This window comes from Chamaea fasciata, unplaced genomic scaffold, assembly GCF_029207755.1.
Source record: "Chamaea fasciata isolate MVZ Bird 193981 ecotype frontalis unplaced genomic scaffold, bChaFas1.0.hap1 SCAF_59, whole genome shotgun sequence".
In the NCBI taxonomy this organism is placed as follows: Eukaryota; Metazoa; Chordata; class Aves; order Passeriformes; family Sylviidae; genus Chamaea; species Chamaea fasciata.
Window position 1 is genome coordinate 576,711 of NW_027094144.1, and position 26,488 is coordinate 603,198.

Below are 26,488 nucleotides of genomic sequence, written 5' to 3' on the forward strand. Positions count from 1 at the left end.
GACACCAGAGCCATGAATCCCACTCTGAATGCACACTACTCGTGATGGACACAAGAGCCATGCATCCCTCTGTGGATGGAGCCTGGTTTGAATGGACAGCACAGCCACGCATCCAGATGGACACCAGAGCCGTGGATCCCAACTGGACAGTGGTCTCGATGGACACCAGTGCCATGGATCCCACTGTGGATGGACACTGGTATGGATAGACATCAGAGCCTTGGATCCCAGCTTGACTGTGTTCTGGATGGAGAGCAGAGTCTTGGATTGGACTCTAGATGGATACTGCTCCAGATGGACACCAGAGCCATGGATCCCACTTTGGATGGATCCCAGTCTGGATAGACTCCAGAGCCATGGATCCGTCTCTGGATGGATGCTGGTCTGGATGGACACCCGAGCCATGGATCCAAATTGGAGCCTGCTCTGGATGGATACAAGGGCCATGGATTCCACCCTTGATGGACACTTGTGGAGATAGCAACCAGAGGCATGGATTCGACTCGAGATGGACACTGGTGCTGAAGGACAGTGGTCTAGATGGTGACCAGAGCCATTCCTCCCACCTTGTATTGACTCTTGCCAGACCCCGAGGCATGGATCCCACTCGGGATGGCCAGTGGTCTGGATGGGCACCAGACCATGGCTCCCCTATGAATGGACACTGGTCTTGACGGACGCCAGAGCCATGGATTCCAGCTGGACACTGCTGTGGATGGACACCAGAGCAATGGATGCCACTGTGGATGGATACTGGTTTGGATGGACATAAGAGCCACGGATCCCAATCTAGACGGACGCTGCTGTGAATAGACCCCAGAGCCATGGATCCCACAGTGGATTGACAGTGGTCAGGATGGACACCAGAGCAATGGATGCCACTGTGGATGGACGCAGGTAGAGATGCACACCAGAGTAATGGTGTCCGCTCTGGATGGACACTGGTCTGGATAGACAGCAGAACCCTGGCTTCCACTCTGGATGGACGCTTGCCTGAATAGACAAAAGAGCTATGGATCCCAGCTTGACACTGGTCCGGATGGACACCAGAGCCATGGATCCCACTCTGAATGCACACTACTCGTGATGGACACAAGAGCCATGCATCCCTCTGTGGATGGAGCCTGGTTTGAATGGACAGCACAGCCACGCATCCAGACGGACACCAGAGCCGTGGATCCCAACTGCACAGTGGTCTGGATGGACACCAGAGCCATGGATCCCACTGTGGATGGACCCTGGTACAGATAGACAGCATAGCCATGGATGCAAAGTGGACACTGCTCCAGATGGATAATGATCTGGATGGACGCCAAAGCCATGGATCCCACTCTGGATGCACGCTGTTCTTGATGGACACAGGAGTCATGCATGGGTCTGTAGATGGAGCCTGGTATGAATGGACAGCACAGCCACGTATCCAGATGGATACTTTCCCAGATGGATAGCAGAGCCTTGGATCTCAAGTGGACAGTGGTCTGGATGGAAACCAGAGCAATGGATCCCACTGTGGATGGACACTGGTATGGATAGACCTCAGAGCCTTGGATCCCAGCTTTACTCTGTTCTAAATAGACTCCAGAGCCATGGATCCGTCTCTGGATGGATGCTGGTCTGGATGGACACCCGAGCCATGGATCCAAATTGGAGCCTGGTCTGGATGGATACAAGGGCCATGGATTCCACTCTTGATGGACACTTGTGGAGATAGCAACCAGAGGCATGGATCCGACTCGAGATGGACACTGGTCCTGAAGGACAGTGGTCTAGATGGTGACCAGAGCCATTCCTCCCACCTTGTATTGACTCTTGCCAGACACCGAGGCATGGATCCCACTCTGGATGGCCAGTGGTCTGGATGGGCACCAGACCATGGCTCCCCTATCAATGGACACTGGCCTAGATGGATGCCAGAGCCAATGACTCCAGCTGGACACTGGTGTGGATGGACACCAGAGCAATGGATGCCACTTTGGATGGATACGGGTTTGGATGGACATAAGAGCCACGGATCCCAATCTGGATGGACGCTGCTGTGAATAGACACCAGAGCCATGGATCCCACAGTGGATTGACAGTGGTCAGGATGGACACCAGAGCAATGGATGCCACTGTGGATGGACGCAGGTAGAGATGCACACCAGAGTAATGGTGTCCGCTCTGGATGGACACTGGTATGGATAAACATCAGAGCCTTGGATCCCAGCTTGACTGTGTTCTGGATGGAGAGCAGAGTCTTGGATTGGACTCTGGATGGATACTGCTCCAGATGGACAGCAGAGTCTTGGATTGGACTCTGGATGGATACTGCTCCAGATGGAACGCAGAGCCATGGATCCCACTGTTGGTGGATACTGGTCTGGATGGACTCCAGAGCCATGGATCCGTCTCTGGATGGACACAGTTCTGGATGGACACCAGAGCCATAGATCCAAATTGGAGCCTGGTCTGGATGGATGCAAGGGCCATGGATTCCACTCTGGATGGATACTGCTCCAGTTAGCAACCAGAGTCATGGATCCGAATCCAGATGGAGACTGGTCCAGGTGGACACTGGTCCAGATGGTGACCAGAGCCATTCCTCCCACCTTGTATTGATAGTGGTCTTGCCAGACCCCGAGGCATGGATCCCACTCTGGATGGCCAGTGGTCTGGATGGGCCCCAGACCATGGATCCCCTATGAATGGACACTGGTCTAGATGGACGCCAGAGCCATGGATTCCAGCTGGACACTGGTGTGGATGGACACCAGAGCCATGGATGCCACTGTGGATGGACACTGGTTTGGATGGACATAAGAGCCACGGATCCCAATCTGGATGGACGCTGCTGTGAATAGACCCCAGAGCCATGGATCCCACAGTGGATTGACAGTGGTCAGGATGGACACCAGAGCAATGGATGCCACTGTGGATGGACGCAGGTAGAGATGCACACCAGAGTAATGGTGTCCGCTCTGGATGGACACTGGTCTGGATAGACAGCAGAACCCTGGCTTCCACTCTGGATGGACGCTTGCCTGAATAGACAAAAGAGCTATGGATCCCAGCTTGACACTGGTCTGGATGGACACCAGAGCCATGAATCCCACTCTGAATGCACACTACTCGTGATGGACACAAGAGCCATGCATCCCTCTGTGGATGGAGCCTGGTTTGAATGGACAGCACAGCCACGCATCCAGATGGACACCAGAGCCGTGGATCCCAACTGGACAGTGGTCTCGATGGACACCAGTGCCATGGATCCCACTGTGGATGGACACTGGTATGGATAGACATCAGAGCCTTGGATCCCAGCTTGACTGTGTTCTGGATGGAGAGCAGAGTCTTGGATTGGACTCTGGATGGATACTGCTCCAGATGGACAGCAGAGTCTTGGATTGGACTCTGGATGGATACTGCTCCAGATGGAACGCAGAGCCATGGATCCCACTGTTGGTGGATACTGGTCTGGATGGACTCCAGAGCCATGGATCCGTCTCTGGATGGACACAGTTCTGGATGGACACAAGAGCCATAGATCCAAATTGGAACCTGTTCTGGATGGATGCAAGGGCCATGGATTCCACTCTGGATGGATACTGCTCCAGTTAGCAACCAGAGTCATAGATCCGAATCCAGATGGAGACTGGTCCAGATGGACACTGGTCCGGATGGTGACCAGAGCCATTCCTCCCACCTTGTATTGATGGTGGTCTTGCCAGACCCCGAGGCATGCATCCCTCTCTGGATGGCCAGTGGTCTGGATGGGCCCCAGACCATGGATCCCCTATGAATGGACACTGGTCTAGATGGACGCCAGAGCCATGGATTCCAGCTGGACACTGGTGTGGATGGACACCAGAGCCATGGATGCCACTGTGGATGGACACTGGTTTGGATGGACATAAGAGCCACGGATCCCAATCTGGATGGACGCTGCTGTGAAGAGACCCCAGAGCCATGGATCCCACAGTGGATTGACAGTGGTCAGGATGGACACCAGAGCAATGGATGCCACTGTGGATGGACGCAGGTAGAGATGCACACCAGAGTAATGGTGTCCGCTCTGGATGGACACTGGTCTGGATAGACAGCAGAACCCTGGCTTCCACTCTGGATGGACGCTTGCCTGAATAGACAAAAGAGCTATGGATCCCAGCTTGACACTGGTCTGGATGGACACCAGAGCCATGGATCCCACTCTGAATGCACACTACTCGTGTTGGACACAAGAGCCATGCATCCCTCTGTGGATGGAGCCTGGTTTGAATGGACAGCACAGCCACGCATCCAGATGGACACCAGAGCCGTGGATCCCAACTGGACAGTGGTCTCGATGGACACCAGTGCCATGGATCCCACTGTGGATGGACACTGGTATGGATAGACATCAGAACCTTGGATCCCAGCTTGACTGTGTTCTGGATGGAGAGCAGAGTCTTGGATTGGACTCTAGATGGATACTGCTCCAGATGGACACCAGAGCCATGGATCCCACTTTGGATGGATCCCAGTCTGGATAGACTCCAGAGCCATGGATCCGTCTCTGGATGGATGCTGGTCTGGATGGACACCCGAGCCATGGATCCAAATTGGAACCTGGTCTGGATGGATACAAGGGCCATGGATTCCACCCTTGATGGACACTTGTGGAGATAGCAACCAGAGGCATGGATTCGACTCAAAATGGACACTGGTGCTGAAGGACAGTGGTCTAGATGGTGACCAGAGCCATTCCTCCCACCTTGTATTGACTCTTGCCAGACCCCGAGGCATGGATCCCACTCTGGATGGCCAGTGGTCTGGATGGGCACCAGACCATGGCTCCCCTATCAATGGACACTGGTCTTGACGGACGCCAGAGCCATGGATTCCAGCTGGACACTGGTGTGGATGGACACCAGAGCAATGGATGCCACTGTGGATGGATACTGGTTTGGATGGACATAAGAGCCACGGATCCCAATCTGGATGGACGCTGCTGTGAATAGACCCCAGAGCCATGGATCCCACACTGGATTGACAGTGGTCAGGATGGACACCAGAGCAATGGATGCCACTGTGGATGGACGCAGGTAGAGATGCACACCAGAGTAATGGTGTCCGCTCTGGATGGACACTGGTCTGGATAGACAGCAGAACCCTGGCTTCCACTCTGGATGGACGCTTGCCTGAATAGACAAAAGAGCTATGGATCCCAGCTTGACACTGGTCTGGATGGACACCAGAGCCATGGATCCCACTCTGAATGCACACTACTCGTGATGGACACAAGAGCCATGCATCCCTCTGTGGATGGAGCCTGGTTTGAATGGACAGCACAGCCACGCATCCAGACGGACACCAGAGCCGTGGATCCCAACTGCACAGTGGTCTGGATGGACACCAGAGCCATGGATCCCACTGTGGATGGACCCTGGTACAGATAGACAGCATAGCCATGGATGCAAAGTGGACACTGCTCCAGATGGATAATGATCTGGATGGACGCCAAAGCCATGGATCCCACTCTGGATGCACGCTGTTCTTGATGGACACAGGAGTCATGCATGGGTCTGTAGATGGAGCCGGGTATGAATGGACAGCACAGCCACGTATCCAGATGGATACTTGCCCAGATGGACAGCAGAGCCGTGGATCTCAAGTGGACAGTGGTCTCGATGGAAACCAGAGCAATGGATCCCACTGTGGATGGACACTGGTATGGATAGACCTCAGAGCCTTGGATCCCAGCTTTACTCTGTTCTAAATAGACTCCAGAGCCATGGATCCGTCTCTGGATGGACACAGTTCTGGATGGACACCCGAGCCATGGATCCAAATTGGAGCCTGGTCTGGATGGATACAAGGGCCATGGATTCCACTCTTGATGGACACTTGTGGAGATAGCAACCAGAGGCATGGATCCGACTCGAGATGGACACTGGTCCTGAAGGACAGTGGTCTAGATGGTGACCAGAGCCATTCCTCCCACCTTGTATTGACTCTTGCCAGACCCCGAGGCATGGATCCCACTCTGGATGGCCAGTGGTCTGGATGGGCACCAGACCATGGCTCCCCTATCAATGGACACTGGTCTAGATGGATGCCAGAGCCAATGACTCCAGCTGGACACTGGTGTGGATGGACACCAGAGCAATGGATGCCACTGTGGATGGATACGGGTTTGGATGGACATAAGAGCCACGGATCCCAATCTAGATGGACGCTGCTGTGAATAGACACCAGTGCCATGGATCCCACTGTGGATGGACACTGGTATGGATAGACATCAGAGCCTTGGATCCCAGCTTGACTGTGTTCTGGATGGAGAGCAGAGTCTTGGATTGGACTCTGGATGGATACTGCTCCAGATGGACAGCAGAGTCTTGGATTGGACTCTGGATGGATACTGCTCCAGATGGAACGCAGAGCCATGGATCCCACTCTTGGTGGATACTGGTCTGGATGGACTCCAGAGCCATGGATCCGTCTCTGGATGGACACAGTTCTGGATGGACACAAGAGCCATAGATCCAAATTGGAACCTGTTCTGGATGGATGCAAGGGCCATGGATTCCACTCTGGATGGATACTGCTCCAGTTAGCAACCAGAGTCATAGATCCGAATCCAGATGGAGACTGGTCCAGATGGACACTGGTCCGGATGGTGACCAGAGCCATTCCTCCCACCTTGTATTGATGGTGGTCTTGCCAGACCCCGAGGCATGCATCCCTCTCTGGATGGCCAGTGGTCTGGATGGGCCCCAGACCATGGATCCCCTATGAATGGACACTGGTCTAGATGGACGCCAGAGCCATGGATTCCAGCTGGACACTGGTGTGGATGGACACCAGAGCCATGGATGCCACTGTGGATGGACACTGGTTTGGATGGACATAAGAGCCACGGATCCCAATCTGGATGGACGCTGCTGTGAATAGACACCAGAGCCATGGATCCCACAGTGGATTGACAGTGGTCAGGATGGACACCAGAGCAATGGATGCCACTGTGGATGGACGCAGGTAGAGATGCACACCAGAGTAATGGTGTCCGCTCTGGATGGACACTGGTATGGATAGACATCAGAGCCTTGGATCCCAGCTTGACTGTGTTCTGGATGGAGAGCAGAGTCTTGGATTGGACTCTGGATGGATACTGCTCCAGATGGACAGCAGAGTCTTGGATTGGACTCTGGATGGATACTGCTCCAGATGGAACGCAGAACCATGGATCCCACTGTTGGTGGATACTGGTCTGGATGGACTCCAGAGCCATGGATCCGTCTCTGGATGGACACAGTTCTGGATGGACACAAGAGCCATAGATCCAAATTGGAACCTGTTCTGGATGGATGCAAGGGCCATGGATTCCACTCTGGATGGATACTGCTCCAGTTAGCAACCAGAGTCATAGATCCGAATCCAGATGGAGACTGGTCCAGATGGACACTGGTCCGGATGGTGACCAGAGCCATTCCTCCCACCTTGTATTGATAGTGGTCTTGCCAGACCCCGAGGCATGCATCCCACTCTGGATGGCCAGTGGTCTGGATGGGCCCCAGACCATGGATCCCCTATGAATGGACACTGGTCTAGATGGACGCCAGAGCCATGGATTCCAGCTGGACACTGGTGTGGATGGACACCAGTACCATGGATGCCACTGTGGATGGACACTGGTTTGGATGGACATAAGAGCCACGGATCCCAATCTGGATGGACGCTGCTGTGAATAGACCCCAGAGCCATGGATCCCACAGTGGATTGACAGTGGTCAGGATGGACACCAGAGCAATGGATGCCACTGTGGATGGACGCAGGTAGAGATGCACACCAGAGTAATGGTGTCCACTCTGGATGGACACTGGTCTGGATAGACAGCAGAACCCTGGCTTCCACTCTGGATGGACGCTTGCCTGAATAGACAAAAGAGCTATGGATCCCAGCTTGACACTGGTCTGGATGGACACCAGAGCCATGAATCCCACTCTGAATGCACACTACTCGTGATGGACACAAGAGCCATGCATCCCTCTGTGGATGGAGCCTGGTTTGAATGGACAGCACAGCCACGCATCCAGATGGACACCAGAGCCGTGGATCCCAACTGGACAGTGGTCTCGATGGACACCAGTGCCATGGATCCCACTGTGGATGGACACTGGTATGGATAGACATCAGAGCCTTGGATCCCAGCTTGACTGTGTTCTGGATGGAGAGCAGAGTCTTGGATTGGACTCTGGATGGATACTGCTCCAGATGGACACCAGAGCCATGGATCCCACTTTGGATGGATCCCAGTCTGGATAGACTCCAGAGCCATGGATCCGTCTCTGGATGGATGCTGGTCTGGATGGACACCCGAGCCATGGATCCAAATTGGAGCCTGGTCTGGATGGATACAAGGGCCATGGATTCCACTCTTGATGGACACTTGTGGAGATAGCAACCAGAGGCATGGATCCGACTCGAGATGGACACTGGTCCTGAAGGACAGTGGTCTAGATGGTGACCAGAGCCATTCCTCCCACCTTGTATTGACTCTTGCCAGACCCCGAGGCATGGATCCCACTCTGGATGGCCAGTGGTCTGGATGGGCACCAGACCATGGCTCCCCTATCAATGGACACTGGTCTAGATGGACGCCAGAGCCAATGACTCCAGCTGGACACTGGTGTGGATGGACACCAGAGCAATGGATGCCACTGTGGATGGATACGGGTTTGGATGGACATAAGAGCCACGGATCCCAATCTAGATGGACGCTGCTGTGAATAGACACCAGTGCCATGGATCCCACTGTGGATTGACACTGGTATGGATAGACATCAGAGCCTTGGATCCCAGCTTGACTGTGTTCTGGATGGAGAGCAGAGTCTTGGATTGGACTCTGGATGGATACTGCTCCAGATGGACAGCAGAGTCTTGGATTGGACTCTGGATGGATACTGCTCCAGATGGAACGCAGAGCCATGGATCCCACTCTTGGTGGATACTGGTCTGGATGGACTCCAGAGCCATGGATCCGTCCCTGGATGGACACAGTTCTGGATGGACACCAGACCCATAGATCCAAATTGGAGCCTGTTCTGGATGGATGCAAGGGCCATGGATTCCACTCTGGATGGATACTGCTCCAGTTAGCAAGCAGAGTCATAGATTCGAATCCAGATGGAGACTGGTCCAGATGGACACTGGTCCAGATGGTGACCAGAGCCATTCCTCCCACCTTGTATTGATAGTGGTCTTGCCAGACCCCGAGGCATGCATCCCACTCTGGATGGCCAGTGGTCTGGATGGGCCCCAGACCATGGATCCCCTATGAATGGACACTGGTCTAGATGGACGCCAGAGCCATGGATTCCAGCTGGACACTGGTGTGCATGGACACCAGAGCAATGGATGCCACTGTGGATGGACACTGGTTTGGATGGACATAAGAGCCACGGATCCCAATCTGGATGGACGCTGCTGTGAATAGACACCAGAGCCATGGATCCCACAGTGGATTGACAGTGGTCAGGATGGACACCAGAGCAATGGATGCCACTGTGGATGGACACAGGTAGGTAGAGATGCACACCAGAGTAATGGTGTCCGCTCTGGATGGACACTGGTCAGGATAGACAGCAGAACCCTGGCTTCCACTCTGGATGGACGCTTGCCTGAATAGACAAAAGAGCTATGGATCCCAGCTTGACACTGGTCTGGATGGACACCAGAGCCATGAATCCCACTCTGAATGCACACTACTCGTGATGGACACAAGAGCCATGCATCCCTCTGTGGATGGAGCCTGGTTTGAATGGACAGCACAGCCACGCATCCAGATGGACACCAGAGCCGTGGATCCCAACTGGACAGTGGTCTCGATGGACACCAGTGCCATGGATCCCACTGTGGATGGACACTGGTATGGATACACATCAGAGCCTTGGATCCCAGCTTGACTGTGTTCTGGATGGAGAGCAGAGTCTTGGATTGGACTCTGGATGGATACTGCTCCAGATGGACAGCAGAGTCTTGGATTGGACTCTGGATGGATACTGCTCCAGATGGAACGCAGAGCCATGGATCCCACTGTTGGTGGATACTGGTCTGGATGGACTCCAGAGCCATGGATCCGTCTCTGGATGGACACAGTTCTGGATGGACACAAGAGCCATAGATCCAAATTGGAACCTGTTCTGGATGGATGCAAGGGCCATGGATTCCACTATGGATGGATACTGCTCCAGTTAGCAACCAGAGTCATAGATCCGAATCCAGATGGAGACTGGTCCAGATGGACACTGGTCCGGATGGTGACCAGAGCCATTCCTCCCACCTTGTATTGATAGTGGTCTTGCCAGACCCCGAGGCATGCATCCCACTCTGGATGGCCAGTGGTCTGGATGGGCCCCAGACCATGGATCCCCTATGAATGGACACTGGTCTAGATGGACCCCAGAGCCATGGATTCCAGCTGGACACTGGTGTGGATGGACACCAGAGCCATGGATGCCACTGTGGATGGACACTGGTTTGGATGGACATAAGAGCCACGGATCCCAATCTGGATGGACGCTGCTGTGAATAGACCCCAGAGCCATGGATCCCACAGTGGATTGACAGTGGTCAGGATGGACACCAGAGCAATGGATGCCACTGTGGATGGACGCAGGTAGAGATGCACACCAGAGTAATGGTGTCCGCTCTGGATGGACACTGGTATGGATAGACATCAGAGCCTTGGATCCCAGCTTGACTGTGTTCTGGATGGAGAGCAGAGTCTTGGATTGGACTCTGGATGGATACTGCTCCAGATGGACAGCAGAGTCTTGGATTGGACTCTGGATGGATACTGCTCCAGATGGAACGCAGAGCCATGGATCCCACTGTTGGTGGATACTGGTCTGGATGGACTCCAGAGGCATGGATCCGTCTCTGGATGGACACAGTTCTGGATGGACACAAGAGCCATAGATCCAAATTGGAGCCTGGTCTGGATGGATGCACGGGCCATGGATTCCACTCTGGATGGATACTGCTCCAGTTAGCAACCAGAGTCATAGATCCGAATCCAGATGGAGACTGGTCCAGATGGACACTGGTCCGGATGGTGACCAGAGCCATTCCTCCCACCTTGTATTGATAGTGGTCTTGCCAGACCCCGAGGCATGCATCCCACTCTGGATGGCCAGTGGTCTGGATGGGCCCCAGACCATGGATCCCCTATGAATGGACACTGGTCTAGATGGACGCCAGAGCCATGGATTCCAGCTGGACACTGGTGTGGATGGACACCAGAGCCATGGATGCCACTGTGGATGGACACTGGTTTGGATGGACATAAGAGCCACGGATCCCAATCTGGATGGACGCTGCTGTGAATAGACACCAGAGCCATGGATCCCACAGTGGATTGACAGTGGTCAGGATGGACACCAGAGCAATGGATGCCACTGTGGATGGACGCAGGTAGAGATGCATACCAGAGTAATGGTGTCCGCTCTGGATGGACACTGGTCTGGATAGACAGCAGAAGCCTGGCTTCCACTCTGGATGGACGCTTGCCTGAATAGACAAAAGAGCTATGGATCCCAGCTCGACACTGGTCTGGATGGACACCAGAGCCATGAATCCCACTCTGAATGCACACTACTCGTGATGGACACAAGAGCCATGCATCCCTCTGTGGATGGAGCCTGGTTTGAATGGACAGCACAGCCACGCATCCAGATGGACACCAGAGCCGTGGATCCCAACTGGACAGTGGTCTCGATGGACACCAGTGCCATGGATCCCACTGTGGATGGACACTGGTATGGATAGACATCAGAGCCTTGGATCCCAGCTTGACTGTGTTCTGGATGGAGAGCAGAGTCTTGGATTGGACTCTGGATGGATACTGCTCCAGATGGACAGCAGAGTCTTGGATTGGACTCTGGATGGATACTGCTCCAGATGGAACGCAGAGCCATGGATCCCACTGTTGGTGGATACTGGTCTGGATGGACTCCAGAGCCATGGATCCGTCTCTGGATGGACACAGTTCTGGATGGACACAAGAGCCATAGATCCAAATTGGAACCTGTTCTGGATGGATGCAAGGGCCATGGATTCCACTATGGATGGATACTGCTCCAGTTAGCAACCAGAGTCATAGATCCGAATCCAGATGGAGACTGGTCCAGATGGACACTGGTCCGGATGGTGACCAGAGCCATTCCTCCCACCTTGTATTGATAGTGGTCTTGCCAGACCCCGAGGCATGCATCCCACTCTGGATGGCCAGTGGTCTGGATGGGCCCCAGACCATGGATCCCCTATGAATGGACACTGGTCTAGATGGACCCCAGAGCCATGGATTCCAGCTGGACACTGGTGTGGATGGACACCAGAGCCATGGATGCCACTGTGGATGGACACTGGTTTGGATGGACATAAGAGCCACGGATCCCAATCTGGATGGACGCTGCTGTGAATAGACCCCAGAGCCATGGATCCCACAGTGGATTGACAGTGGTCAGGATGGACACCAGAGCAATGGATGCCACTGTGGATGGACGCAGGTAGAGATGCACACCAGAGTAATGGTGTCCGCTCTGGATGGACACTGGTATGGATAGACATCAGAGCCTTGGATCCCAGCTTGACTGTGTTCTGGATGGAGAGCAGAGTCTTGGATTGGACTCTGGATGGATACTGCTCCAGATGGACAGCAGAGTCTTGGATTGGACTCTGGATGGATACTGCTCCAGATGGAACGCAGAGCCATGGATCCCACTGTTGGTGGATACTGGTCTGGATGGACTCCAGAGGCATGGATCCGTCTCTGGATGGACACAGTTCTGGATGGACACAAGAGCCATAGATCCAAATTGGAGCCTGGTCTGGATGGATGCACGGGCCATGGATTCCACTCTGGATGGATACTGCTCCAGTTAGCAACCAGAGTCATAGATCCGAATCCAGATGGAGACTGGTCCAGATGGACACTGGTCCGGATGGTGACCAGAGCCATTCCTCCCACCTTGTATTGATAGTGGTCTTGCCAGACCCCGAGGCATGCATCCCACTCTGGATGGCCAGTGGTCTGGATGGGCCCCAGACCATGGATCCCCTATGAATGGACACTGGTCTAGATGGACGCCAGAGCCATGGATTCCAGCTGGACACTGGTGTGGATGGACACCAGAGCCATGGATGCCACTGTGGATGGACACTGGTTTGGATGGACATAAGAGCCACGGATCCCAATCTGGATGGACGCTGCTGTGAATAGACACCAGAGCCATGGATCCCACAGTGGATTGACAGTGGTCAGGATGGACACCAGAGCAATGGATGCCACTGTGGATGGACGCAGGTAGAGATGCATACCAGAGTAATGGTGTCCGCTCTGGATGGACACTGGTCTGGATAGACAGCAGAAGCCTGGCTTCCACTCTGGATGGACGCTTGCCTGAATAGACAAAAGAGCTATGGATCCCAGCTCGACACTGGTCTGGATGGACACCAGAGCCATGAATCCCACTCTGAATGCACACTACTCGTGATGGACACAAGAGCCATGCATCCCTCTGTGGATGGAGCCTGGTTTGAATGGACAGCACAGCCACGCATCCAGATGGACACCAGAGTCGTGGATCCCAACTGGACAGTGGTCTCGATGGACACCAGTGCCATGGATCCCACTGTGGATGGACACTGGTATGGATAGACATCAGAGCCTTGGATCCCAGCTTGACTGTGTTCTGGATGGAGAGCAGAGTCTTGGATTGGACTCTGGATGGATACTGCTCCAGATGGACACCAGAGCCATGGATCCCACTTTGGATGGATCCCAGTCTGGATAGACTCCAGAGCCATGGATCCGTCTCTGGATGGATGCTGGTCTGGATGGACACCCGAGCCATGGATCCAAATTGGAGCCTGGTCTGGATGGATACAAGGGCCATGGATTCCACCCTTGATGGACACTTGTGGAGATAGCAACCAGAGGCATGGATTCGACTCGAGATGGACACTGGTGCTGAAGGACAGTGGTCTAGATGGTGACCAGAGCCATTCCTCCCACCTTGTATTGACTCTTGCCAGACCCCGAGGCATGGATCCCACTCTGGATGGCCAGTGGTCTGGATGGGCACCAGACCATGGCTCCCCTATGAATGGACACTGGTCTTGACGGACGCCAGAGCCATGGATTCCAGCTGGACACTGCTGTGGATGGACACCAGAGCAATGGATGCCACTGTGGATGGATACTGGTTTGGATGGACATAAGAGCCACGGATCCCAATCTGGATGGACGCTGCTGTGAATAGACCCCAGAGCCATGGATCCCACAGTGGATTGACAGTGGTCAGGATGGACACCAGAGCAATGGATGCCACTGTGGATGGACACAGGTAGAGATGCACACCAGAGTAATGGTGTCCGCTCTGGATGGACACTGGTCAGGATAGACAGCAGAACCCTGGCTTCCACTCTGGATGGACGCTTGCCTGAATAGACAAAAGAGCTATGGATCCCAGCTTGACACTGGTCTGGATGGACACCAGAGCCATGGATCCCACTCTGAATGCACACTACTCGTGATGGACACAAGAGCCATGCATCCCTCTGTGGATGGAGCCTGGTTTGAATGGACAGCACAGCCACGCATCCAGACGGACACCAGAGCCGTGGATCCCAACTGCACAGTGGTCTGGATGGACACCAGAGCCATGGATCCCACTGTAGATGGACCCTGGTACAGATAGACAGCATAGCCATGGATGCAAAGTGGACACTGCTCCAGATGGATAATGATCTGGATAGACGCCAAAGCCATGGATCCCACTCTGGATGCACGCTGTTCTTGATGGACACAGGAGTCATGCATGGGTCTGTAGATGGAGCCTGGTATGAATGGACAGCACAGCCACGTATCCAGATGGATACTTGTCCAGATGGACAGCAGAGCCGTGGATCTCAAGTGGACAGTGGTCTCGATGGAAACCAGAGCAATGGATCCCACTGTGGATGGACACTGGTATGGATAGACCTCAGAGCCTTGGATCCCAGCTTTACTCTGTTCTAAATAGACTCCAGAGCCATGGATCCGTCTCTGGATGGATGCTTGTCTGGATGGACACCCGAGCCATGGATCCAAATTGGAGCCTGGTCTGGATGGATACAAGGGCCATGGATTCCACTCTTGATGGACACTTGTGGAGATAGCAACCAGAGGCATGGATCCGACTCGAGATGGACACTGGTCCTGAAGGACAGTGGTCTAGATGGTGACCAGAGCCATTCCTCCCACCTTGTATTGACTCTTGCCAGACCCCGAGGCATGGATCCCACTCGGGATGGCCAGTGGTCTGGATGGGCACCAGACCATGGCTCCCCTATCAATGGACACTGGTCTAGATGGATGCCAGAGCCAATGACTCCAGCTGGACACTGGTGTGGATGGACACCAGAGCAATGGATGCCACTGTGGATGGATACGGGTTTGGATGGACATAAGAGCCACGGATCCCAATCTAGATGGACGCTGCTGTGAATAGACACCAGTGCCATGGATCCCACTGTGGATGGACACTGGTATGGATAGACATCAGAGCCTTGGATCCCAGCTTGACTGTGTTCTGGAAGGAGAGCAGAGTCTTGGATTCGACTCTGGATGGATACTGCTCCAGATGGACAGCAGAGTCTTGGATTGGACTCTGGATGGATACTGCTCCAGATGGAACGCAGAGCCATGGATCCCACTGTTGGTGGATACTGGTCTGGATGGACTCCAGAGCCATGGATCCGTCTCTGGATGGACACAGTTCTGGATGGACACCAGAGCCATAGATCCAAATTGGAACCTGTTCTGGATGGATGCAAGGGCCATGGATTCCACTCTGGACGGATACTGCTCCAGTTAGCAACCAGAGTCATAGATCTGAATCCAGATGGAGACTGGTCCAGATGGACACTGGTCCGGATGGTGACCAGAGCCATTCCTCCCACCTTGTATTGATAGTGGTCTTGCCAGACCCCGAGGCATGGATCCCACTCTGGATGGCCAGTGGTCTGGATGGGCCCCAGACCATGGATCCCCTATGAATGGACACTGGTCTAGATGGACGCCAGAGCCATGGATTCCAGCTGGACACTGGTGTGGATGGACACCAGAGCCATGGATGCCACTGTGGATGGACACTGGTTTGGATGGACATAAGAGCCACGGATCCCAATCTGGATGGACGCTGCTGTGAATAGACCCCAGAGCCATGGATCCCACAGTGGATTGACAGTGGTCAGGATGGACACCAGAGCAATGGATGCCACTGTGGATGGACGCAGGTAGAGATGCACACCAGAGTAATGGTGTCCGCTCTGGATGGACACTGGTCTGGATAGACACCAGAACCCTGGCTTCCACTCTGGATGGACGCTTGCCTGAATAGACAAAAGAGCTATGGATCCCAGCTTGACACTGGTCTGGATGGACACCAGAGCCATGGATCCCACTCTGAATGCACACTACTCGTGATGGACACAAGAGCCATGCATCCCTCTGTGGATGGAGCCTGGTTTGAATGGACAGCACAGCCACGCATCCAGATGGACACCAGAGCCGTGGATCCCAACTGGACAGTGGTCTCGATGGACACCAGTGCCATGGATCCCACTGTGGATGGACACTGGTATGGATAGACATCAGAGCCTTGGATCCCAGCTTGACTGTGTTCTGGAAGGAGAGCAGAGTCTTGGATTCGACTCTGGATGGATACTGCTCCAGATGGACAGCAGAGTCTTGGATTGGACTCTGGATGGATACTGCTCCAGATGGAACGCAGAGCCATGGATCCCACTGTTGGTGGATACTGGTCTGGATGGACTCCAGAGCCATGGATCCGTCTCTGGATGGACACAGTTCTGGATGGACACCAGAGCCATAGATCCAAATTGGAACCTGTTCTGGATGGATGCAAGGGCCATGGATTCCACTCTGGACGGATACTGCTCCAGTTAGCAACCAGAGTCATAGATCTGAATCCAGATGGAGACTGGTCCAGATGGACACTGGTCCGGATGGTGACCAGAGCCATTCCTCCCACCTTGTATTGATAGTGGTCTTGCCAGACCCCGAGGCATGGATCCCACTCTGGATGGCCAGTGGTCTGGATGGGCCCCAGACCATGGATCCCCTATGAATGGACACTGGTCTAGATGGACGCCAGAGCCATGGATTCCAGCTGGACACTGGTGTGGATGGACACCAGAGCCATGGATGCCACTGTGGATGGACACTGGTTTGGATGGACATAAGAGCCACGGATCCCAATCTGGATGGACGCTGCTGTGAATAGACCCCAGAGCCATGGATCCCACAGTGGATTGACAGTGGTCAGGATGGACACCAGAGCAATGGATGCCACTGTGGATGGACGCAGGTAGAGATGCACACCAGAGTAATGGTGTCCGCTCTGGATGGACACTGGTCTGGATAGACACCAGAACCCTGGCTTCCACTCTGGATGGACGCTTGCCTGAATAGACAAAAGAGCTATGGATCCCAGCTTGACACTGGTCTGGATGGACACCAGAGCCATGGATCCCACTCTGAATGCACACTACTCGTGATGGACACAAGAGCCATGCATCCCTCTGTGGATGGAGCCTGGTTTGAATACACAGCACAGCCACGCATCCAGATGGACACCAGAGCCGTGGATCCCAACTGGACAGTGGTCTCGATGGACACCAGTGCCATGGATCCCACTGTGGATGGACACTGGTATGGATAGACATCAGAGCCTTGGATCCCAGCTTGACTGTGTTCTGGATGGAGAGCAGAGTCTTGGATTGGACTCTAGATGGATACTGCTCCAGATGGACACCAGAGCCATGGATCCCACTTTGGATGGATCCCAGTCTGGATAGACTCCAGAGCCATGGATCCGTCTCTGGATGGATGCTGGTCTGGATGGACACCCGAGCCATGGATCCAAATTGGAGCCTGGTCTGGATGGATACAAGGGCCATGGATTCCACCCTTGATGGACACTTGTGGAGATAGCAACCAGAGGAATGGATTCGACTCGAGATGGACACTGGTGCTGAAGGACAGTGGTCTAGATGGTGACCAGAGCCATTCCTCCCACCTTGTATTGACTCTTGCCAGACCCCGAGGCATGGATCCCACTCTGGATGGCCAGTGGTCTGGATGGGCACCAGACCATGGCTCCCCTATGAATGGACACTGGTCTTGACGGACGCCAGAGCCATGGATTCCAGCTGGACACTGGTGTGGATGGACACCAGAGCAATGGATGCCACTGTGGATGGATACTGGTATGGATGGACATAAGAGCCACGGATCCCAATCTGGATGGACGCTGCTGTGAATAGACACCAGAGCCATGGATCCCACAGTGGATTGACAGTGGTCAGGATGGACACCAGAGCAATGGATGCCACTGTGGATGGACACAGGTAGAGATGCACACCAGAGTAATGGTGTCCGCTCTGGATGGACACTGGTCAGGATAGACAGCAGAACCCTGGCTTCCACTCTGGATGGACGCTTGCCTGAATAGACAAAAGAGCTATGGATCTCAGCTTGACACTGGTCTGGATGGACACCAGAGCCATGGATCCCACTCTGAATGCACACTACTCGTGATGGACACAAGAGCCATGCATCCCTCTGTGGATGGAGCCTGGTTTGAATGGACAGCACAGCCACGCATCCAGACGGACACCAGAGCCGTGGATCCCAACTGCACAGTGGTCTGGATGGACACCAGAGCCATGGATCCCACTGTAGATGGACCCTGGTACAGATAGACAGCATAGCCATGGATGCAAAGTGGACACTGCTCCAGATGGATAATGATCTGGATAGACGCCAAAGCCATGGATCCCACTCTGGGTGCACGCTGTTCTTGATGGACACAGGAGTCATGCATGGGTCTGTAGATGGAGCCTGGTATGAATGGACAGCACAGCCACGTATCCAGATGGATACTTGCCCAGATGGACAGCAGAGCCGTGGATCTCAAGTGGACAGTGGTCTCGATGGAAACCAGAGCAATGGATCCCACTGTGGATGGACACTGGTATGGATAGACCTCAGAGCCTTGGATCCCAGCTTTACTCTGTTCTAAATAGACTCCAGAGCCATGGATCCGTCTCTGGATGGATGCTGGTCTGGATGGACACCCGAGCCATGGATCCAAATTGGAGCCTGGTCTGGATGGATACAAGGGCCATGGATTCCACTCTTGATGGGCACTTGTGGAGATAGCAACCGGAGGCATGGATCCGACTCGAGATGGACACTGGTCCTGAAGGACAGTGGTCTAGATGGTGACCAGAGCCATTCCTCCCACCTTGTATTGACTCTTGCCAGACCCCGAGGCATGGATCCCACTCTGGATGGCCAGTGGTCTGGATGGGCACCAGACCATGGCTCCCCTATCAATGGACACTGGTCTAGATGGATGCCAGAGCCAATGACTCCAGCTGGACACTGGTGTGGATGGACACCAGAGCAATGGATGCCACTGTGGATGGATACGGGTTTCGATGGACATAAGAGCCACGGATCCCAATCTAGATGGACGCTGCTGTGAATAGACACCAGTGCCATGGATCCCACTGTGGATGGACACTGGTATGGATAGACATCAGAGCCTTGGATCCCAGCTTGACTGTGTTCTGGATGGAGAGCAGAGTCTTGGATTGGACTCTGGATGGATACTGCTCCAGATGGAACGCAGAGCCATGGATCCCACTCTTGGTGGATACTGGTCTGGATGGACTCCAGAGCCATGGATCCGTCCCTGGATGGACACAGTTCTGGATGGACACAAGAGCCATAGATCCAAATTGGAGCCTCTTCTGGATGGATGCAAGGGCCATGGATTCCACTCTGGATGGATACTGCTCCAGTTAGCAACCAGAGTCATGGATCCGAATCCAGATGGAGACTGGTCCAGATGGACACTGGTCCGGATGGTGACCAGAGCCATTCCTCCCACCTTGTATTGATAGTGGTCTTGCCAGACCCCGAGGCATGGATCCCACTCTGGATGGCCAGTGGTCTGGATGGGCCCCAGACCATGGATCCCCTATGAATGGACACTGGTCTAGATGGACGCCAGAGCCATGGATTCCAGCTGGACACTGGTGTGGATGGACACCAGAGCCATGGATGCCACTGTGGATGGACACTGGTTTGGATGGACATAAGAGCCACGGATCCCAATCTGGATGGACGCTGCTGTGAATAGACACCAGAGCCATGGATCCCACAGTGGATTGACAGTGGTCAGGATGGACACCAGAGCAATGGATGCCACTGTGGATGGACGCAGGTAGAGATGCATACCAGAGTAATGGTGTCCGCTCTGGATGGACACTGGTCTGGATAGACAGCGGAAGCCTGGCTTCCACTCTGGATGGACGCTTGCCTGAATAGACAAAAGAGCTATGGATCCCAGCTCGACACTGGTCTGGATGGACACCAGAGCCATGGATCCCACTCTGAATGCACACTACTCGTGATGGACACAAGAGCCTTGCATCCCTCTGTGGATGGAGCCTGGTTTGAATGGACAGCACAGCCACGCATCCAGATGGACACCAGAGCCGTGGATCCCAACTGGACAGTGGTCTCGATGGACACCAGTGCCATGGATCCCACAGTGGATGGACACTGGTAGGGATAGACATCAGAGCCTTGGATCCCAGCTTGACTGTGTTCTGGATGGAGAGCAGAGTCTTGGATTGGACTCTGGATGGATACTGCTCCAGATGGACAGCAGAGTCTTGGATTGGACTCTGGATGGATACTGCTCCAGATGGAACGCAGAGCCATGGATCCCACTGTTGGTGGATACTGGTCTGGATGGACTCCAGAGCCATGGATCCGTCTCTGGATGGACACAGTTCTGGATGGACACAAGAGCCATAGATCCAAATTGGAACCTGTTCTGGATGGATGCAAGGGCCATGGATTCCACTCTGGACGGATACTGCTCCAGTTAGCAACCAGAGTCATAGATCTGAATCCAGATGGAGACTGGTCCAGATGGACACTGGTCCGGATGGTGACCAGAGCCATTCCTCCCACCTTGTATTGATAGTGGTCTTGCCAGACCCCGAGGCATGCATCCCACTCTGGATGGCCAGTGGTCTGGATGGGCCCCAGACCATGGATCCCCTATGAATGGACACTGGTCTAGATGGACCCCAGAGCCATGGATTCCAGCTGGACACTGGTGTGGATGGACACCAGAGCCATGGATGCCACTGTGGATGGACACTGGTTTGGATGGACATAAGAGCCACGGATCCCAATCTGGATGGACGCTGCTGTGAATAGACCCCAGAGCCATGGATCCCACAGTGGATTGACAGTGGTCAGGATGGACACCAGAGCAATGGATGCCACTGTGGATGGACGCAGGTAGAGATGCACACCAGAGTAATGGTGTCCGCTCTGGATGGACACTGGTCTGGATAGACAGCAGAAGCCTGGCTTCCACTCTGGATGGACGCTTGCCTGAATAGACAAAAGAGCTATGGATCCCAGCTTGACACTGGTCTGGATGGACACCAGAGCCATGGATCCCACTCTGAATGCACACTACTCGTGATGGACACAAGAGCCATGCATCCCTCTGTGGATGGAGCCTGGTTTGAATACACAGCACAGCCACGCATCCAGATGGACACCAGAGCCGTGGATCCCAACTGGACAGTGGTCTCGATGGACACCAGTGCCATGGATCCCACTGTGGATGGACACTGGTATGGATAGACATCAGAGCCTTGGATCCCAGCTTGACTGTGTTCTGGATGGAGAGCAGAGTCTTGGATTGGACTCTAGATGGATACTGCTCCAGATGGACACCAGAGCCATGGATCCCACTTTGGATGGATCCCAGTCTGGATAGACTCCAGAGCCATGGATCCGTCTCTGGATGGATGCTGGTCTGGATGGACACCCGAGCCATGGATCCAAATTGGAGCCTGGTCTGGATGGATACAAGGGCCATGGATTCCACCCTTGATGGACACTTGTGGAGATAGCAACCAGAGGAATGGATTCGACTCGAGATGGGCACTGGTGCTGAAGGACAGTGGTCTAGATGGTGACCAGAGCCATTCCTCCCACCTTGTATTGACTCTTGCCAGACCCCGAGGCATGGATCCCACTCGGGATGGCCAGTGGTCTGGATGGGCACCAGACCATGGCTCCCCTATGAATGGACACTGGTCTTGACGGACGCCAGAGCCATGGATTCCAGCTGGACACTGCTGTGGATGGACACCAGAGCAATGGATGCCACTGTGGATGGATACTGGTTTGGATGGACATAAGAGCCACGGATCCCAATCTAGACGGACGCTGCTGTAAATAGACACCAGAGTCATGGATCCCACAGTGGATTGACAGTGGTCAGGATGGACACCAGAGCAATGGGTGCCACTGTGGATGGACACAGGTAGAGATGCACACCAGAGTAATGGTGTCCGCTCTGGATGGACACTGGTCAGGATAGACAGCAGAACCCTGGCTTCCACTCTGGATGGACGCTTGCCTGAATAGACAAAAGAGCTATGGATCCCAGCTTGACACTGGTCTGGATGGACACCAGAGCCATGGATCCCACTCTGAATGCACACTACTCGTGATGGACACAAGAGCCATGCATCCCTCTGTGGATGGAGCCTGGTTTGAATGGACAGCACAGCCACGCATCCAGACGGACACCAGAGCCGTGGATCCCAACTGCACAGTGGTCTGGATGGACACCAGAGCCATGGATCCCACTGTGGATGGACCCTGGTACAGATAGACAGCATAGCCATGGATGCAAAGTGGACACTGCTCCAGATGGATAATGATCTGGATGGACGCCAAAGCCATGGATCCCACTCTGGATGCACGCTGTTCTTGATGGACACAGGAGTCATGCATGGGTCTGTAGATGGAGCCTGGTATGAATGGACAGCACAGCCACGTATCCAGATGGATACTTGCCCAGATGGACAGCAGAGCCGTGGATCTCAAGTGGACAGTGGTCTCGATGGAAACCAGAGCAATGGATCCCACTGTGGATGGACACTGGTATGGATAGACCTCAGAGCCTTGGATCCCAGCTTTACTCTGTTCTAAATAGACTCCAGAGCCATGGATCCGTCTCTGGATGGATGCTGGTCTGGATGGACACCCGAGCCATGGATCCAAATTGGAGCCTGGTCTGGATGGATACAAGGGCCATGGATTCCACTCTTGATGGGCACTTGTGGAGATAGCAACCGGAGGCATGGATTCCACTCGAGATGGACACTGGTGCTGAAGGACAGTGGTCTAGATGGTGACCAGAGCCATTCCTCCCACCTTGTATTGACTCTTGCCAGACCCCGAGGCATGGATCCCACTCTGAATGGCCAGTGGTCTGGATGGGCACCAGACCATGGCTCCCCTATCAATGGACACTGGTCTAGATGGATGCCAGAGCCAATGACTCCAGCTGGAAACTGGTGTGGATGGACACCAGAGCAATGGATGCCACTGTGGATGGATACGGGTTTGGATGGACATAAGAGCCACGGATCCCAATCTAGATGGACGCTGCTGTGAATAGACACCAGTGCCATGGATCCCACAGTGGATGGACACTGGTATGGATAGACATCAGAGCCTTGGATCCCAGCTTGACTGTGTTCTGGATGGAGAGCAGAGTCTTGGATTGGACTCTGGATGGATACTGCTCCAGATGGACACCAGAGTCTTGGATTGGACTCTGGATGCATACTGCTCCAGATGGAACGCAGAGCCATGGATCCCACTGTTGGTGGACACTGGTCTAGATGGACGCCAGAGCCATGGATTCCAGCTGGACACTGGTGTGGATGGACACCAGAGCCATGGATGCCACTGTGGATGGACACTGGTTTGGATGGACATAAGAGCCACGGATCCCAATCTGGATGGACGCTGCTGTGAATAGACACCAGAGACATGGATCCCACAGTGGATTGACAGTGGTCAGGATGGACACCAGAGCAATGGATGCCACTGTGGATGGACGCAGGTAGAGATGCCCACCAGAGTAATGGTGTCCGCTCTGGATGGACACTGGTCTGGATAGACAGCAGAACCCTGGCTTCCACTCTGGATGGACGCTTGCCTGAATAGACAAAAGAGCTATGGATCCCAGCTTGACACTGGTCTGGATGGACACCAGAGCCATGAATCCCACTCTGAATGCACACTACTCGTGATGGACACATGAGCCATGCATCCCTCTGTGGATGGAGCCTGGTTTGAATGGACAGCACAGCCACGCATCCAGATGGACACCAGAGCCGTGGATCCCAACTGGACAGTGGTCTCGATGGACACCAGTGCCATGGAGCCCACTGTGGATGGACACTGGTATGGATAGACATCAGAGCCTTGGATCCCAGCTTGACTGTGTTCTGGATGGAGAGCAGAGTCTTGGATTGGACTCTGGATGGATACTGCTCCAGATGGACACCAGAGTCTTGGATTGGACTCTGGATGGATACTGCTCCAGATGGAATGCAGAGCCATGGATCCCACTCTTGGTGGATACTGGTCTGGATGGACTCCAGAGCCATGGATCCGTCTCTGGATGGACACAGTTCTGGATGGACACAAGAGCCATAGATCCAAATTGGAACCTGTTCTGGATGGATGCAAGGGCCATGGATTCCACTCTGGATGGATACTGCTCCAGTTAGCAACCAGAGTCATAGATCCGAATCCAGATGGAGACTGGTCCAGATGGACACTGGTCCGGATGGTGACCAGAGCCATTCCTCCCACCTTGTATTGATAGTGGTCTTGCCAGACCCCGAGGCATGGATCCCACTCTGGATGGCCAGTGGTCTGGATGGGCCCCAGACCATGGATCCCCTATGAATGGACACTGGTCTAGATGGACGCCAGAGCCATGGATTCCAGCTGGACACTGGTGTGGATGGACACCAGAGCCATGGATGCCACTGTGGATGGACACTGGTTTGGATGGACATAAGAGCCACGGATCCCAATCTGGATGGACGCTGCTGTGAATAGACCCCAGAGCCATGGATCCCACACTGGATTGACAGTGGTCAGGATGGACACCAGAGCAATGGATGCCACTGTGGATGGACGCAGGTAGAGATGCACACCAGAGTAATGGTGTCCGCTCTGGATGGACACTGGTCTGGATAGACAGCAGAACCCTGGCTTCCACTCTGGATGGACGCTTGCCTGAATAGACAAAAGAGCTATGGATCCCAGCTTGACACTGGTCTGCATGGACACCAGAGCAATGAATCCCACTCTGAATGCACACTACTCGTGATGGACACAAGAGCCATGCATCCCTCTGTGGATGGAGCCTGGTTTGAATGGACAGCACAGCCACGCATCCAGATGGACACCAGAGCCGTGGATCCCAACTGGACAGTGGTCTCGATGGACACCAGTGCCATGGATCCCACTGTGGATGGACACTGGTATGGATAGACATCAGAGCCTTGGATCCCAGCTTGACTGTGTTCTGGATGGAGAGCAGAGTCTTGGATTGGACTCTAGATGGATACTGCTCCAGATGGACACCAGAGCCATGGATCCCACTTTGGATGGATCCCAGTCTGGATAGACTCCAGAGCCATGGATCCGTCTCTGGATGGATGCTGGTCTGGATGGACACCCGAGCCATGGATCCAAATTGGAGCCTGCTCTGGATGGATACAAGGGCCATGGATTCCACCCTTGATGGACACTTGTGGAGATAGCAACCAGAGGCATGGATTCGACTCGAGATGGGCACTGGTGCTGAAGGACAGTGGTCTAGATGGTGACCAGAGCCATTCCTCCCACCTTGTATTGACTCTTGCCAGACCCCGAGGCATGGATCCCACTCGGGATGGCCAGTGGTCTGGATGGGCACCAGACCATGGCTCCCCTATGAATGGACACTGGTCTTGACGGACGCCAGAGCCATGGATTCCAGCTGGACACTGGTGTGGATGGACACCAGAGCAATGGATGCCACTGTGGATGGATACTGGTATGGATGGACATAAGAGCCACGGATCCCAATCTGGATGGACGCTGCTGTGAATAGACACCAGAGCCATGGATCCCACAGTGGATTGACAGTGGTCAGGATGGACACCAGAGCAATGGATGCCACTGTGGATGGACACAGGTAGAGATGCACACCAGAGTAATGGTGTCCGCTCTGGATGGACACTGGTCAGGATAGACAGCAGAACCCTGGCTTCCACTCTGGATGGACGCTTGCCTGAATAGACAAAAGAGCTATGGATCTCAGCTTGACACTGGTCTGGATGGACACCAGAGCCATGGATCCCACTCTGAATGCACACTACTCGTGATGGACACAAGAGCCATGCATCCCTCTGTGGATGGAGCCTGGTTTGAATGGACAGCACAGCCACGCATCCAGACGGACACCAGAGCCGTGGATCCCAACTGCACAGTGGTCTG